The following is a 15,216-nucleotide window of genomic DNA, read 5'->3' on the forward strand; positions in this document are numbered from 1 at the left end:
GAGGGAATTATCCCTATTTATAGGGTCTTTTAGGGAAGTGTGCCCTCCCTAGGGTTTGATGACCTAGGGATTAGGGCACGCCGCAAAACGGTGCCTCAAAGTTTGGGCCTTTGAAGGCCACCATTTCAGAAGCGATATCTGAGTGATACGTGTCACTCACCCCAAGAGGCCATTTGGGCATCTCTTAGGGTGACACGTGTCGCTCTCCTATTGGTCCACTTTGGATCATCAAACACCCCAAATCAAGGGTGATGTCTGCCTGACACGTGTCACCATCTGGAAGGTCCAAGGTGGCGCCCCTTCCAGTGACATGCGGCAGGCTCCGATTGGGCCACTTGGCCGGGTATAAAATACCCAAATCACTAGCTTCCTCCCCTTTGGACGCCACCATGCTTAAGTGTATGATCACAGTGGGGCTCAAGTGTGGGATGCTTGAAATATTCCCTACAAGAATATTTATTAAAAGTTCAGATTAATTTTGTATATAAGAAATACTAAAATTATATCCATGATAAAAATCTATACAACAATTTTATCTTTAAAAATCTATCCAAAAATCAATTATGCGGATACAAAAATTTAATAATTTTTAGCATCATATGTATAACAATCATACTTATTTTTCACCTACGTGGCCGACACTTAGCGAAAAATTGAAATGCCAAGTGTTGTTGTCTCGTGGCCTAGCTACCAGACTGACTTTATATATTAGTAACTAGTTTTGTGCCCGCGCGATGCCTCGATTGTTTTATTAATTTTAGGATAAATCTTTTGGCTTGAATGTTAATTAAATACAATCATATAATCACTTTTGTAGATGCAGGATATTTAGACATGCAATATCATACTTAAATTATTTTACTAAATGGAAAGTACTTTTACCAATTAAAACTTATATTTACTAATTTTCTATTATTTTAAATTATATTATGGATCTTATTTTAAAGAATTTTTTAAAACAAATTTTATGATAAATATTAGATTTTTATTAAAATTTAAGGTTGATTTCGTATATATATGAAATATTAGTAGTGTATCGATGATTAAATTCTACACATCATTTTTATCTTCAAAAATCTATCCAAAATTAAAATAGCATCCTATTTATCGCTTGTGTGCCACGACACTTCGCGAAAAAGTGGAATGGAAGTGTCGTTGTCTCGTAACCTAGTTGCGAGACCGGCTTCACATATAAGCGATGCCCGGGTAGTTTTCAGTTTTAAAATTAAACTTTTTATTTGAATGCAAAATTTTAAATCATATCATTAACATAAACACTGTTATGAGTGGTATATATCCCTTTTGTTTTAGTATATTTTGTTATAGGATATCATTTATTCATCTCTCTCTGTTTGTTTTTTTTTTTTATTATATTTTTTTTTTAATTTTTGGTAATCCCATTTTTTTTATCTTATCTAAGGTAGAACTCTAATATAGTGAATTTTTTATCTTAAAGTAGAATCTTGATACATTTTTCGAAATTCACTAATGTATAATCATACGTGTAAAAATAACCCACAATGCTTCGCAACACATAACAAAAAGCCAAAATACCAAGTTTCAATGTCACGTTTTAGTTGATTAAAAAATATCCTATAATTTTGTTTTTTTTAAAAATTGTTTAAACGAGTTTTATGATATAAAAATAACATATTTAAGATACTTTTTTTAAAGTTACAAGATATGTTATCAAATGAAGTATTAGAAGTCCTATCAGAAATTAAAATCTAAATAATTTATTCACAAAAAAAAAAAAAAAAAAAATCTTAAATTCAACTCTTTTATCCTAAAAAACCTATCGCTTTATTGTCGTATTAAATCTTATATATCGCCTACGTGGAACAAAACTTGGCAAACAGTTAGAATTCCAATTGTCGCTGTGACCTGACTAAAAGTTTAGTTTTATATATTATTTATTACGAGTATATGATTATATGATATGATATGATATACTACCTCCATTAACTATCACTACTACAAAAATGCCCAAAGAGACCCGAAATAAGAGACCCAACATTACAAACAACCGGTCTCATTCTTAGTATTCTGAAAAAAAAATAGAAAAAAAAAAAACAAAGACCCTTTCTCAGAGATAACATGTCTCTCTCAATTTTTTTATTGTTAAATTAAAAAGGGGAGACCTGTGTTTTTACATAACCGATCTCTCTTTTTATTAAAATAAAAAAATACTAGTATATGTTTTGGAGAGACCTGTGGTGAGCTTAACTGGTCTCCCTTATTTCCATGAATAGAATATAACTAAACCCTAAAATCTTTCCCCCAATTTTCCTTCTTCAATCTGCCTCCTCTTCCTCTCTCTCTCCTCCTCTTACCTCAAACTCCTTATTCCTTCTTTTCGTGAATCATTTCATTCACATTTCAATTTCAATTCCTCAATTTCTTGTTTCAATTCATCTTTTCTTCATACTTTAAACCTAAATTTTTTATGTTTATCATTTTCTTCAACCTCGGTACTATATAAATTCTTTCGCTTTCAATTTGTCTCCATAGACAAACCAATGGAGCTTCAAAAGTACCTTTAATGGCGTTCGAGCTTCTCCTCTTGATTTTTTTAGTCGTTTTATAAAAAGAATGGACCGTTAAGGAAGATGATCTGCCATTTGGCGGCTTCACGAACAACTCGCTTCCAATTTCGATGATATATCATTGTTTACCACTAAGAATAGGTTTTTTTTTCAAAAAATAATTGCTTCATTCTGTTACCTCAATTGTTTTTTCAAACCCTTAATTTTAATTTATTTTTTATTTTAGATCTTGCTAAAATAAAGTAAAAATTGTAGATTTATGGGTAAAGATTTTTCAATATTATCAGACTATCTCAATGCTTTGATGGGTAAAGGGTTCATGTTATTGCTTTTAATAATTATTTAGTGTTGTGATTGTGAGTGGGTTGGTCAAGTTGCTCGACTTCTTGGTCTCAAGGCTGGCCTTGTTAAGCATATTGTTTTTGTTTTCATTTTATGTTCTTCAAATATCGTTTTCATAATTTGATTAAGATCTATTCATCTAATTTCTTGTTTGCTTTTTGGTTTTCAAGTCTGATAATTTTAAAATAATTATTTAGATCTAATTTTTACTTTCTTTTTTAGATTTTATAACCTCTGTTTTATATTTTTATTCCTCAATTTTTATTTTTGCGTTTTTATTTTGATTTTGAAAAAATAGTTTTCATTTTCATTTTCTATTCTGATGTTCGTTTTAGATCTTAATAATTTAAACTTTTTTTTTTTGGTTTATTTTTTACTATTTTATTTCGATTGTAAATTTTTGATATAATTTGTGATTATACAAAATGGGTAATTTCTGAATTTTTGTTTTGGTTATTATTTTTTTTTCTTCTGTTTTGGTTTTTTTCTGTTAGTATTATGATTCAATTTTATTTAACTTTGTATAGCTTCTACTTAGTGTAAATCTTTAATTTTTGTTGCTTGTGTTTAGTGGAAATCTAACCTTATTATTGTTTGTTCTTATTATAGGTTATCTATGAGGTAATGTTTAACGGTGATATGATATAGATGGCGAGGATGGTAACGCATGATGATGAAGATAATCACTCCAATGAAACAAGTGGATGATAGTTCATTTTTAGAGTTAATTTTCTTTTTATGTGATTACAGATTAATAGATTATAGTACCTAGATAAATTATCTAATAGATACTATAAATTACGAAGTACTCCGTATCTAATATGTAAATACTTCGTATGTATTATGTACTACAGATTAATAGATGTACCTTGGATTGTATTTTTTTTTTTCGAGCAAAATATGAAATTGTATATTTGTTTTCGTAATTTTTTTTCAAATATAATGTAGCAAGAGACCGCCTATCTAACATAACTGGTATCTCTTGAACTCATAAAAGAGACTACTTTTGTAAGTTCACGGGTCTCAATTTTTAAAACGAGAGACCGTTTTTCTGACAAAAAGGGTCTTTTATGCTTCTACAATTTTAATATTTCAACCACCCAAAGAGAATGCTTTTCTAAGATAACAGGTCTCAAGTTTTGAAACTTTAGACTGCCTCTAAAGAAGTAGTCTCTTAGTCAAAGAGACCGCTTAGCTAGAGACCGCCTCTAAGGCAGTCTCTTTGGCTAATTTGGACGGGTCTCTTTGGCCAATTTTGTAGTAGTGAATTATTTGCAACAAAGAGGTATTATTTGTGAGATACAAAATATCCCTTTGTTGCAAATAATAGTTCATAGTTAACAGAGGTAGTATTAAATTTGCGATATAATATCGTATGTAAATATCTTGCCTTTATAATGTTATTTACGCGTAATACTCAAGTCAAAAGTTTATCCTAAAGTTTTATCAATAATCTGGGCAATACTATACGAAGGCCCTGTTCTTTTGAACTTCTGGGCAGAGTAGGGGTCAGCAGAGCAGATTTCACGATAGCAGAGTAGAGCCGAGCAGAGCAGATTTCAACATTATTATTAATATTATTATTAATGTTATTATTATTAATACTATTACTAATGTATGTTACTATTATTAATGTTATTATTATTAATGTTGTTGTCATTATTATTATTAATATTATAATATAATAATAATAATAATAATAATAATAATAATAATAATAATAATAATATTATTATTATTATTATTATTATTATTATTATTATTATTATTATTATTATTATTATTATTATTAAGATTGTCTTCTACTTAATCGCGAAGTTCATGTAATGCAAGAATCATGATGTCTAATGTTATCATCTCCCATTCTACGTTAAACAAAACAAGATAACGATAAACAAAATGTCCAAGTAATAAACCCCAAATATAACAATAAACAATACTTTTAAGTCTCGACAAACCAAATTTAAACCATAATAAAACAACACAACTAGTTCACCGAATTAAAAGACAACACAAAGGTCAATTGAAATAAAAGCATAAATAATAATAATAATAATAATAATAATAATAATAATAATAATAATAATAATAATAATAATAATAATAATAATAATAATAATAATTTTACTAACAATAATAATAATAATTAATAATAATAATAATAAGGGAAATTCTCTTTGGTGAACTCCAGCTTTTCCATTTTCTAAGTGGTAAACATTCTTAAATTTTATTATCAATGGTAAACCTAAATTATTGATTATCATTGATCAGTGATATTTCCTTAACTATAGTTAGTTTTTTAATTTTTTTTAATTATATTGAAATTATATAAAAAAAAAAACCAATCCCTCCTCCAACCCACTGCCCAGCCCCCTCCCGGTGGTCGGTAAACGCCGACCTCCCCTAGCGCCGACAACCTCCACCTCCTCCCTTTCCTCCACCTACGACACCTCCACTCTCCCTGTCGGAATTGGGCCCCCTCCCCCTCCCGCCACCGCGCAAAACCCCATGACCAACCCCCATCTCGTCGGCAAATGGTCGGCCGTCTCCCCTATCACCCGAAAATGGCCGGCCAACCACTCCTAACCCCAAAAACCACCCCTAACTAACCCACTCCAACCCCAAAATTCGCCCACTCTCCCTCGAAAATAACCTCTCACCACCACAAAACCCAAACCCGTTTCCCCTACACCACGACCCTCTCCCTGTCGGAATCGACCCTCCTCCCCTGACCCCCACCCTGATTCGACCCCTATCCCCTTCGCCTCCCCGAAAACCAGCCCCCTAAACCACCTAAAAACTCAAACTCGATTTCAAGGTTTGGTTTAAAAACCCTAAACGGGTTTGGGTTTTTTTTTTTTTTGTGTTTTTGGGTTGGGTTTAGTGTTTCTAGGGCGGCGAACAGAGGTTGGGGGAGGTCGGCGTTTCCAGGGGTGGGGGAAGGACGGCGCAACGATGAAGGTTAGGCGGCCAGTGCGCCGGCGTGGGTGGGTGCATGGGAGGGGGAGCTGGCAGTGGGTGGGGGGAAGGGGTGGTTATTTTTTAATTTTTTTTTAAAAAAATTTAGTATAATTATTAAATTATTAAAAAAATAATTAAAAACCTAACTATAGTTAAAGGTTATTGTTAAAAAAATATAAAAACCTAACTATAGTTAAATTTTTGATAAAATATAATAATTAATGGCACCATTAATAATTATAAAAAGTTTATGAGTACCAAAGATAATTTTACAAAACTTTGTTTACCACTTAAAATTTTATAAAATTGAAGTTTACCAAAGACAATTTCCCTAATAAGAATAATAATAATTAATATTAATTAAAATTAAAATTAGATTATTGAAATAATTATTATTATTGAAAATTAATTAATATTATTAATTATTATTTGAAAATAGAGCAGAGCATAGCATCGTAGAGCAAATTTCTTTTGAGCATAGCATATTAGATTTGATTTGAGCAGAGAGGAGAGGAGAGCAGATCTAAAAAACGAGGCAAATTATTCACCTTGCAATCGTTGTAAAAATAAAACAAAAGAGTAAATAATTGATTTTCCCCCTACCTTTCTTTCGTTGCCCTTCTCTCTCCTCTTTGTTGCCATCAGTTTTCTTCGATTTGTTGATCTGCTTCACAGACATATACTACCTGCTCTGATCTTTCCTTTCTTCCACCTTTTTACTACTTATTACTGGATTGCCGACAAACAGAGATTGTTATAGATAATCTTTGTTAGCACTCATTTTGTTCAAATGCTATCATTTTTCACTGAGTAGCCTAAGAAGATGAAGATTGATTTTTGAAGGTGAAAAAGATTGATTTTTGAAGGTGAAAAAGATTGATTTTTGTGAGTTTTGTTAAATTGGGGTGGCTTGGATTTGCTTGGTTTTTCTGATATGGGTGGGTGTTTTCCTTGCTGGGGATCATCCAACCAAGCTGGGAAGACTGACAAAGAAGCCGCTAACAAAGACGGTGTGAAAGAAAATACTTCAATTATTCAGTCTAATCAACTGGGAAAAGTTAATTCAGGTTGAAATTTATCCAAATGCTTGTTTCTTTTGAAAAAAATTAGAAATAAAAATAATCTTCAATTTAGTTTTCTGAAATTTTGTATTTCTTGGAAATTTGGTAGTTTAATTGGTTGGTGAAGGTCATTTGGGCGTGTTTTGAATTTTCTTGTGTTTAATTTTACTGTTGAGTATCCCATTGCTTTGATCTGTTCTCCTTTGTTGCTGTTGTTTCTTAATTTCGTGTAGCTTCTATAATTTGAGCGTCCTTTGAAGTTGATTTGGAGATTGGATGGCGTTTTTAGTGTTTGAGTACACGAAGGGTAATGATGTAGATGGGATTGGATCCTCGGTTTTGGATACCACCCCTGGAATTTTAACCTACTAAGATACTTAGCATCTACACAAATTGGATAGTGTTGAGTCTGCCATTTCCTGCTTTTCGGTCAGTTGCTAAAGTAGGTTGAAGATCTATATTACTTGTCTATGATATAACAAGCTGCTTTAATTTGTTATTATGCCTATCGAATTTCCAGAATTTAAAGTTTATTATTGGTAAAGGGGACTGCCATAAGACCAGTGTTGCTCTATGGTACAGAATGTTGGGTTTCTAAGAAAGAGCATATTAAAAAGATGGAGGTTACGGAAATGCGCATGTTAAGGTGGATGTGTGGAAACACTTTAAGAGATAGAATCAGAAATGAGGTTATTCGCAAGAAAGTAGGTGTGGCGGGCATTGTAGATAAATTAAGGGAAAATCGTCTGCGTTGGTTTGGACATGTAAGACGGAGACCCGAGGGTGCACCGGTGCGAAGAGTGGAAGAGTGGGACCATGGAGGGATTAAACGAGGAAGAGGGAGACCAAAGATGACTTGGTTGGAAGGAGTGAGGAAGGATATGAAGTGCATGGATTTACGTGAGGATGAAGTTTTGGATCGTAAGGGATGGAGGAGAAAGATTTATGTTGATGACTACACGGAATAATCAAATTTGGTTCATGTTAGCCGACCCCACTTTTGGGATTAAGGCTTTGATTGATTGATTGAAAGGGGACCAAGGAAGCTCATTTGATGTTAATTGTGTTATTTGTGAGATACATACATATACTAGTAGTTTATGGGGTGAAAACAATCATTAATTGAGAAGAAGATAAGTTTGGATTGTATATTGTATGAAGGACAAATGCTGGTTTTCCAACGATATTAGGGCGAGTTTTCTTTATTCCAGATGATTCTCACTTGTGTATCTATATTCTAAAGGTGTTATTTTCGCAAGGACTTTGGGAAGAGTTGTACATTACATGTTCAATATTTTTTTTTGGCTATTTGGTTATGAAATTCCAGACAATAGCTATTTAGTTCTAATCTGTAAATTGTGTCTGAGGTTATTCGGAAACCTTTAATTTAGAGGATAGATTGTGTGCTAGGTATAGTTAAGTTCAAACATTGTGCCTCAAAGAAGAAGATTAGAGTGACAGTATGATACTTAGTTTATATCTTTGGATATTGATTTGGTAGTTCTGGGTTTTAATTGTTGTATTAAATTCTAAAGATACACAGGTTTTCTTCTTTGATTATGGCCCCTATAATGTTTATTCTTATCTGATGTGTAGATAAATCGAAGAATCGCAATGGTTCTGATCCAAAGAAGGAGCCAGCAGTTTCAAAGGATGGATCAACTGCTCATATTGCTGCACAAACATTTACATTCCGGGAGCTTGCAGCTGCCACGAAGAATTTCAGACCAGAAAGTTTGTTGGGCGAAGGAGGGTTTGGACGTGTTTATAAAGGTCGCTTGGAAAGCACTGGACAGGTATATCAGATCTAATGTTGGGACTTTTTGAAACATAGATTTTATCTTTTATCCCTTATTATCTTGAAAGCATTACTAAACAAATGCACCTAGTTTACACATTCCTTTATACAAGTGGAAACTCGCTATCTTTGGAATAGGGAAGTGTTCTATATCCCCTAAACTAGAACTATTGGCCTTATAATCCTTTGTCATCCTTGAGAAAGGAGACATTGATATCATCAGATGTGGGCTTTTTTGAGCTTGAAACAGCAGGAATCACAAATTGCTACTTTGTTGCATCGTCAACAACTTTGCTAGTTGCTTATATTTTTAGCATTGGATGAGTTTCTAATCTGGTAGTTATCTTTGTGCAGGTAGTTGCAGTGAAACAGCTTGATCGAAACGGACTTCAAGGCAACAGAGAATTTTTGGTTGAGGTTCTTATGCTCAGTCTCTTGCACCATCCAAACCTGGTCAATTTGATTGGATATTGTGCTGACGGGGATCAACGGCTTCTTGTATATGAATATATGCCGTTGGGTTCATTGGAGGATCATTTACATGGTAAGTGGTGACTACCTTTTGCTTATCACTCAATATTTTTGTTCGGTGATTAGCAATTGCTAAAAGCCTACAACCTCATAATTTAATGAAAGATTTGGATTAACGATCCAACTTTTATGAGTTTGAGGCGTTTGGCATGGATGTTCCATGATCTTATCTCTTGAAGGATGGTTATTTGTGTATTTAAGACCTTGGAACCTCTTTTTAGACTACCGTTTTGTTGAAAGTGAGTTTGTCTGGCTCTGCTTGAATTATTCAGTATATAATATTTTATTGTCCCAGCATGTTCATTTGCACTTCCTGTACATTATTGACTTGACCTGTTTGATACCACGTTTTGTAGCATGAAAATGGCTGGAAGCTCATTTCTGCTGTTTAGACTCTTAGACTGCTCATAGATAAGGCAGGAAATTGATTATACACATCTTATGCTGTGCACTACTGCACTTTTTGTCAAATTGAGCAACTTGAAGTTGTATTTACTGTTTCCTTTTATTTGATTTTATATTAATAATAATATTATTATAAATTTTTTTGAGGGAATTATAATTATTTTGACTTTTACCACAAAAAAAAAAAATTCAAAAAATTGTTTTTTGCCACCAAAGTATTTATTTATTTTATAATTTAATTCAAAAAAATTCAAAAAATTTCCTATAATTTAATTCATTTTTTTATTTATTACAAAGTATTTATTTTTCTTTTGTCAGTGTAAGTTGAAAGTTTTTGAATATTTGTTGGGTGAATTTTCTAGGTACTTTGATACTCCATTGTTGTGTTTGGAGTTGGTAGTCTTGAAATTTCTCGTCAAATAGCCAAATTTGGCCTCCCTAGCTTGGCCCTAGTCATTCTGAGATATTGTATATTACTGCTATTTGGCCCTCAGCTTGGTGCTTTTCAGCTTACGTTGTTATATATGTGATGTTGTATATCAAGTAAACTGATTTTTATTGATTTCTCTTGCATAAATACCAAAGTCAACATTGCATTAGCACCAATGTCAATTTTTGAAGTACATATAAAGTTGCACAGAAGTCTTGGTTTGCTTCCCCTACCCTTCCTCTCTTTCAAGTTGTGACATCTTAACTGATAATTAGTTATACCTTCCTGGGCATTTGTTAGCATGGTTCTGGTTGATATGACTACTCCATTCATATGTTATCCCTGAGGTTTATCCTTTGCAGACTTTAAATTGTCTTTTGGGCAAACACTTAGCATTATTTCTGGCTTGGGATGACGAAAAATTCTATCATTGATGTCATTATGCATTAGATTTGATGCAATTTTAGTTTGGCGACATGCCGACATCTATATTAGTTAAACCCTGTAGTGACATGAAGTATTTTGATACTTGCTTTGGGACTTTTTTCAAGTTTAGACCAAACCCAAGTGTGTTACATAATCTGCTATGATGACCTTGTGGGAAACTTTTTATTTGTTGAGTTTCGCTATGAAAAGTGACTTCAAGTGCCCAATTTGTCCAATTTCATATAAGTTGCAGTATCCTCTTGGAAACTGGTTTAGAGTGTAATGGGCTACAAGAGTTGATTAAATGAATGTTAAAAGTCTGAGTATTTAAACTTTGTTCACTTATGCTTCTTCAGTTATCATTTGCTATTAAGAACTCTTTTGTTCTATTCTAAAAGAAAGAAAGTTGTTGTTTTTTTTTTTTTTTTTTTTTTTTTTTTTTTTTTTTTTTTTTTAAGTGTGGTTTGTGAGCTCTGGAGATTTTATTTAATATGGCTTTTTCTGAAGTTGCTCGAAGTTTTAATCCTTTGGACAAAGTTACTAGAGATCCATTTATAGCATTTAGAAATGAGAAATACGAGTGGTTAGTCTGGAAGATTAATCAGAAAAGGTTAAATTTTGTCCATGTAAGCAGATTTCAGTTGGTATCCGCCCCTCTTTTTCCCAGGAAAGTTTAACCATAGCTTTGCACATTTGATGCCCACCCTATCCACCCTCATGGACAAAATCCTTGTTAAGTAGGTAGCATAATAATATTATGCTATTCTAAGGCCATGAATGTATAGTGGTCTTACTCTAGTTAACATTAAAAATTTCACACTTCCTGTCCCATCAGTGGGAGTGAAGGGAAAAACTTTGAAGAACCTTGAATCATTTGTTGTTTCCCCTATGCTTCTTAGAAATTTCCTTGGCTGTTTGTTTCTGTTATGGAATATGTTATGGAATATGGATACAATACTACTTACCTCCATCTTTTTTAGTTGACACATATTCCTTTTTAGGAAGTTTATTTCTTGCTGACACTTTTCTTTTTTGGGTAAGTTTTATTCCTTGTTTTTTAGTGTACCCCACTTGCTTTATCATTCTCTCCTCTCCTTAATATGTGTGCCTAAATTGACCATGTGAACTAAATAGAAACGGAGGAAGTATTTATTTATTTAGATGAGTTTCTGATCTTAGCTGTTTCTTTCTTTTGGGCTTGACATGAATGTTAAAGTTTTGTTACTGTGGCGAGTGACAGATCCAATCTAAAGATTAAAGAGTACGGAGGTCTTAGTCCTTTTTGTCCAGCAGTGTTGTTTTGTATCCTGGATCTGTTCTGATATCCATATCCATTTGTGAGCTCCGGTTTCCTCTTATTTTTGGACTTCTTAGATCTTATTCAAATTTTATTGTCAAGTCTTTTTCGAAGAACTTAGTTTCTTTTTCTTGGGAAAAAAATCTCTCATTCTAAGTATTGAATGCAAATTCACCTAATCATTTATCTGGCTATGAAAGATATTGTTATCAGTGGCACTGATAATTTAAAGTCAACTATTACACTTTCAGCGAGATGATGGGAGTAAACCGGTTTGTTGGTTGTACTGCCTGTACATGTTAGGTTAACAGAGAAGTATTGTGGTGAACATTATTGCTTAGTGCTGTATAATACCCTTATTTCCTTCTGATCATAACACATAATGGCACACTTTTTAAGAAGGAGAGAGAAGTCTTCACTCACTTTGTATTATCTGTCTATGTGACCTACCCTTTTCTACCCTACTTCCAATCCATATGTAAGGGCCTTTTTGGTATTATAATTAGTAAGCCTTACCAAACATACAAGTGTTGTAATTTTAGGAAATGGATAAAGTATATAATCCTTTATTTATTTGGGGATAAGGGTCATTGTGTTGTGGTACTGATGGATATTATGAGAGATCCCATTCCAGTTCATTTATGTTCTGATGTATCTTTATAAATTCATGTAAAAAAAAAAAAACTTTAAACTGTTTAATTTGAGTATTCACTTTTACATAGTCTTTAAAATGCTGTTCATTAAACCCCTCTTAACAGACATCCCACCTGGCAAAGAGCCTCTTGATTGGAATATACGAATGAAGATTGCAGCTGGTGCTGCCAAGGGCTTGGAGTATTTGCATGACAAAGCAAATCCCCCGGTTATATACCGAGATTTAAAATCGTCCAACATTCTTCTGGATGAGGGATATCATCCCAAGTTATCCGATTTTGGACTGGCAAAGTTGGGCCCTGTCGGAGACAAGACTCATGTCTCCACTCGGGTTATGGGAACATATGGTTACTGTGCTCCTGAATATGCTATGACTGGGCAACTCACTTTGAAGTCTGACGTCTACAGTTTTGGGGTTGTTTTTCTTGAACTCATCACTGGACGAAAGGCCATTGATAACACTCGGGCACCTGGAGAGCATAATCTTGTTGCTTGGGTAAGTTTTACTTGAATAACATTCATCTTTTAATGTTAAATTGTCTCATTATATGTACACAAAAATGCATTTGCTATTGGGAAAGCAAGTCTTTTATTCATACTAGCAACCATCCGTTGAGCGGGTATCAGTCTGATGACCTAGATTCCTTGTGAACTTCCCTAGGAAGCTTATATGTAGCTGAAATTGGTTGCCATGCTATTCACTGTAGTCTATACACCATCAAAGTGTTGGCCTAGTGGTAAGGAAAGAGCCTTCCAACCTTGAGGTTGGGGGTTCAATCTCTAGTATGGAGCACTTTGAGGGTAGGATTCCCTAACCCAGCTGACCTGTGAGAGGTTCCAAACTGGGAGGAGAATTCTTACCTCCCAAAAAAAAAAAAAAAAAACTGTGATCTTTATATATTGCTTTTTTTCTTTTTTTTTTTTAAAAAAAAAAAATTTATATATTGTTTATTTATTTGATTTTTTTTGGCTTTTGAGGTGGGGGTTCGGGGGGGGGGGTGTTTGGGATTTTGATCATGTACAGTAGGGCTTTGATCATGTAGAGTAGGGGGATTGATTAGGGCTTTGCATCTAATAATGAATTCATAGAATTTTGTATGATACATATAATTGGTGTAGCTCATAACTTAATGATAACAATGAAACGCTAAGAACCATGATCTAACATGAATAAATTTTTATACCTATACACACTCTTGCAGGCACGTCCTCTTTTCAAAGATCGTAGGAAGTTTCCAAAAATGGCGGACCCTCTGCTGCAGGGACGTTATCCAATGCGAGGTCTTTACCAAGCTCTTGCTGTTGCAGCAATGTGTCTACAAGAACAAGCTGCCACTAGGCCTCTTATTGGGGATGTTGTGACTGCTCTTACATATTTGGCATCACAAACCTATGATCCAAATGCACCTAACAACCAGAGCAGTAGAGTGGGACCCTCTACACCTAGGAGTCGAGATGATCGGAGAAGCTATGGTGATAGTTTAGATAGTCCAGATAGGCGTGCTGCTCGTTTGAGTTCTCCTTCTACTGTAAGGAATTCTCCAGACTTTAGAAAGAGGGACCATGGTCGAGAACTGAGCACTGGTGCAGAGTTAGGCAGGAGTGAGGTGGGAGGTGGGTCAGGAAGGAGATGGGGCTTAGATGACCTGGAAAGACAAGAATCACAGAGAGGAAGTCCTGCTAGTTCTGGAAGAACACCAAGGAACCGAGATATAGATAGAGAACGTGCCGTTGCAGAGGCCAAAGTATGGGGTGAAAATTATAGAGAAAAAAAGGGCAAATGCAATGGGAAGTTTTGACAGCTCAAATGAGTAGCTGAACCCGAATTCCACTTTCAGAATTTGCACGAGGTAGGAAAAAAAAAAATCATCCATCTTAGTGAGGGATTAAGGAATGCTTCTGCGGATGTCTCAGCTTTTACTGTCTTGGTTTCCAATTTTCCGCCTGCAGTAAGAGTCTGTTCTTGTATCCCACCTTCAACTGTTGGTTTTTCAGTGAGGATGGAGCAAAATGTGTATGTTTTTGTGGTTGAGAAGATGGTGATGCAGTTGAATGATCCTGTAACAGAGGGTTTAGTGTCTGTCAGTGATTGTGAGCATTGACAGGTTCATTATACCTTCAATGTTTTTAATGTATTTAGGGTTTAGGAACTACAGTGTAGAGGAGCCACTTTGGGAAAGTGTTAAAACCTGTATCCCTGTTATAATGTTGGTGCATATTGCCTGTTGGGGAGACTTGGAAGGTCTGGTTTTTCGGGTGTCTCATTGCTCTGTCATTACATCCTTGTATTAAGTACAGTCTTTTTCTTTTTTTTTTTTCCCCCTCTTATCCCTTCAAATTATTGAGTCAGTCATGTTTCCGGCATAGAGGAGTTTGGTGGTATAACTATCGTTCCATGACAACCACCCTTATATCAGCTATATGTCTGTACTCTTATGCATATATTTTTTGTTATTGGTTTAATGGTTTGCATTTCATTGTCTAAGTCCTATTTGGTTCTAGTGTTTTTTGAAGAATCTAGTCTATCTTATTCCTCAACTTGTTATTTTTTTTGTGAAAGAGTTTCTGGCAGTTTGATTTCATTTATCAATTCTGTAAGCTAAAGTGTTAATAATGGTAATACACTGTTTCATGAGCCTAGCTTAGCTAGCTTGCTTATTAACAGATTGAGAACGTTACTTTAGAATTACTTTTTTTGCTGCATGAACAAGAAAAATGTGTTATCATGATGACCCTGTCCTTTTGGACTTATTCTGACTAAAATG

General features: G+C 34.0%; 1 long non-coding RNA gene and 1 pseudogene across 2 annotated transcripts; both read left to right on the forward strand.

Annotated features, from left to right (window-relative positions):
• The first annotated feature begins 2,050 nt into the window (after positions 1-2,050).
• LOC145630631 (uncharacterized) lies at positions 2,051-3,767 on the forward strand. Its single transcript, XR_014112142.1, has 2 exons — positions 2,051-2,687; positions 3,498-3,767. It is a non-coding gene; the product is annotated as an uncharacterized LOC145630631 (long non-coding RNA).
• Positions 3,768-6,463: 2,696 nt separating this feature from the next.
• Positions 6,464-15,010, forward strand: LOC145632045 (serine/threonine-protein kinase PBL27-like; annotated as a pseudogene). The gene is made up of 5 exons (XR_014112457.1): positions 6,464-6,916; positions 8,507-8,706; positions 9,063-9,252; positions 12,556-12,947; positions 13,654-15,010. The product of XR_014112457.1 is annotated as a serine/threonine-protein kinase PBL27-like (transcript).
• Positions 15,011-15,216: the final 206 nt, after the last annotated feature.

This window comes from Chenopodium album, chromosome 5 (assembly GCF_948465745.1).
Source record: "Chenopodium album chromosome 5, dcCheAlbu1.1, whole genome shotgun sequence".
NCBI classification, from domain to species: Eukaryota; Viridiplantae; Streptophyta; class Magnoliopsida; order Caryophyllales; family Amaranthaceae; genus Chenopodium; species Chenopodium album.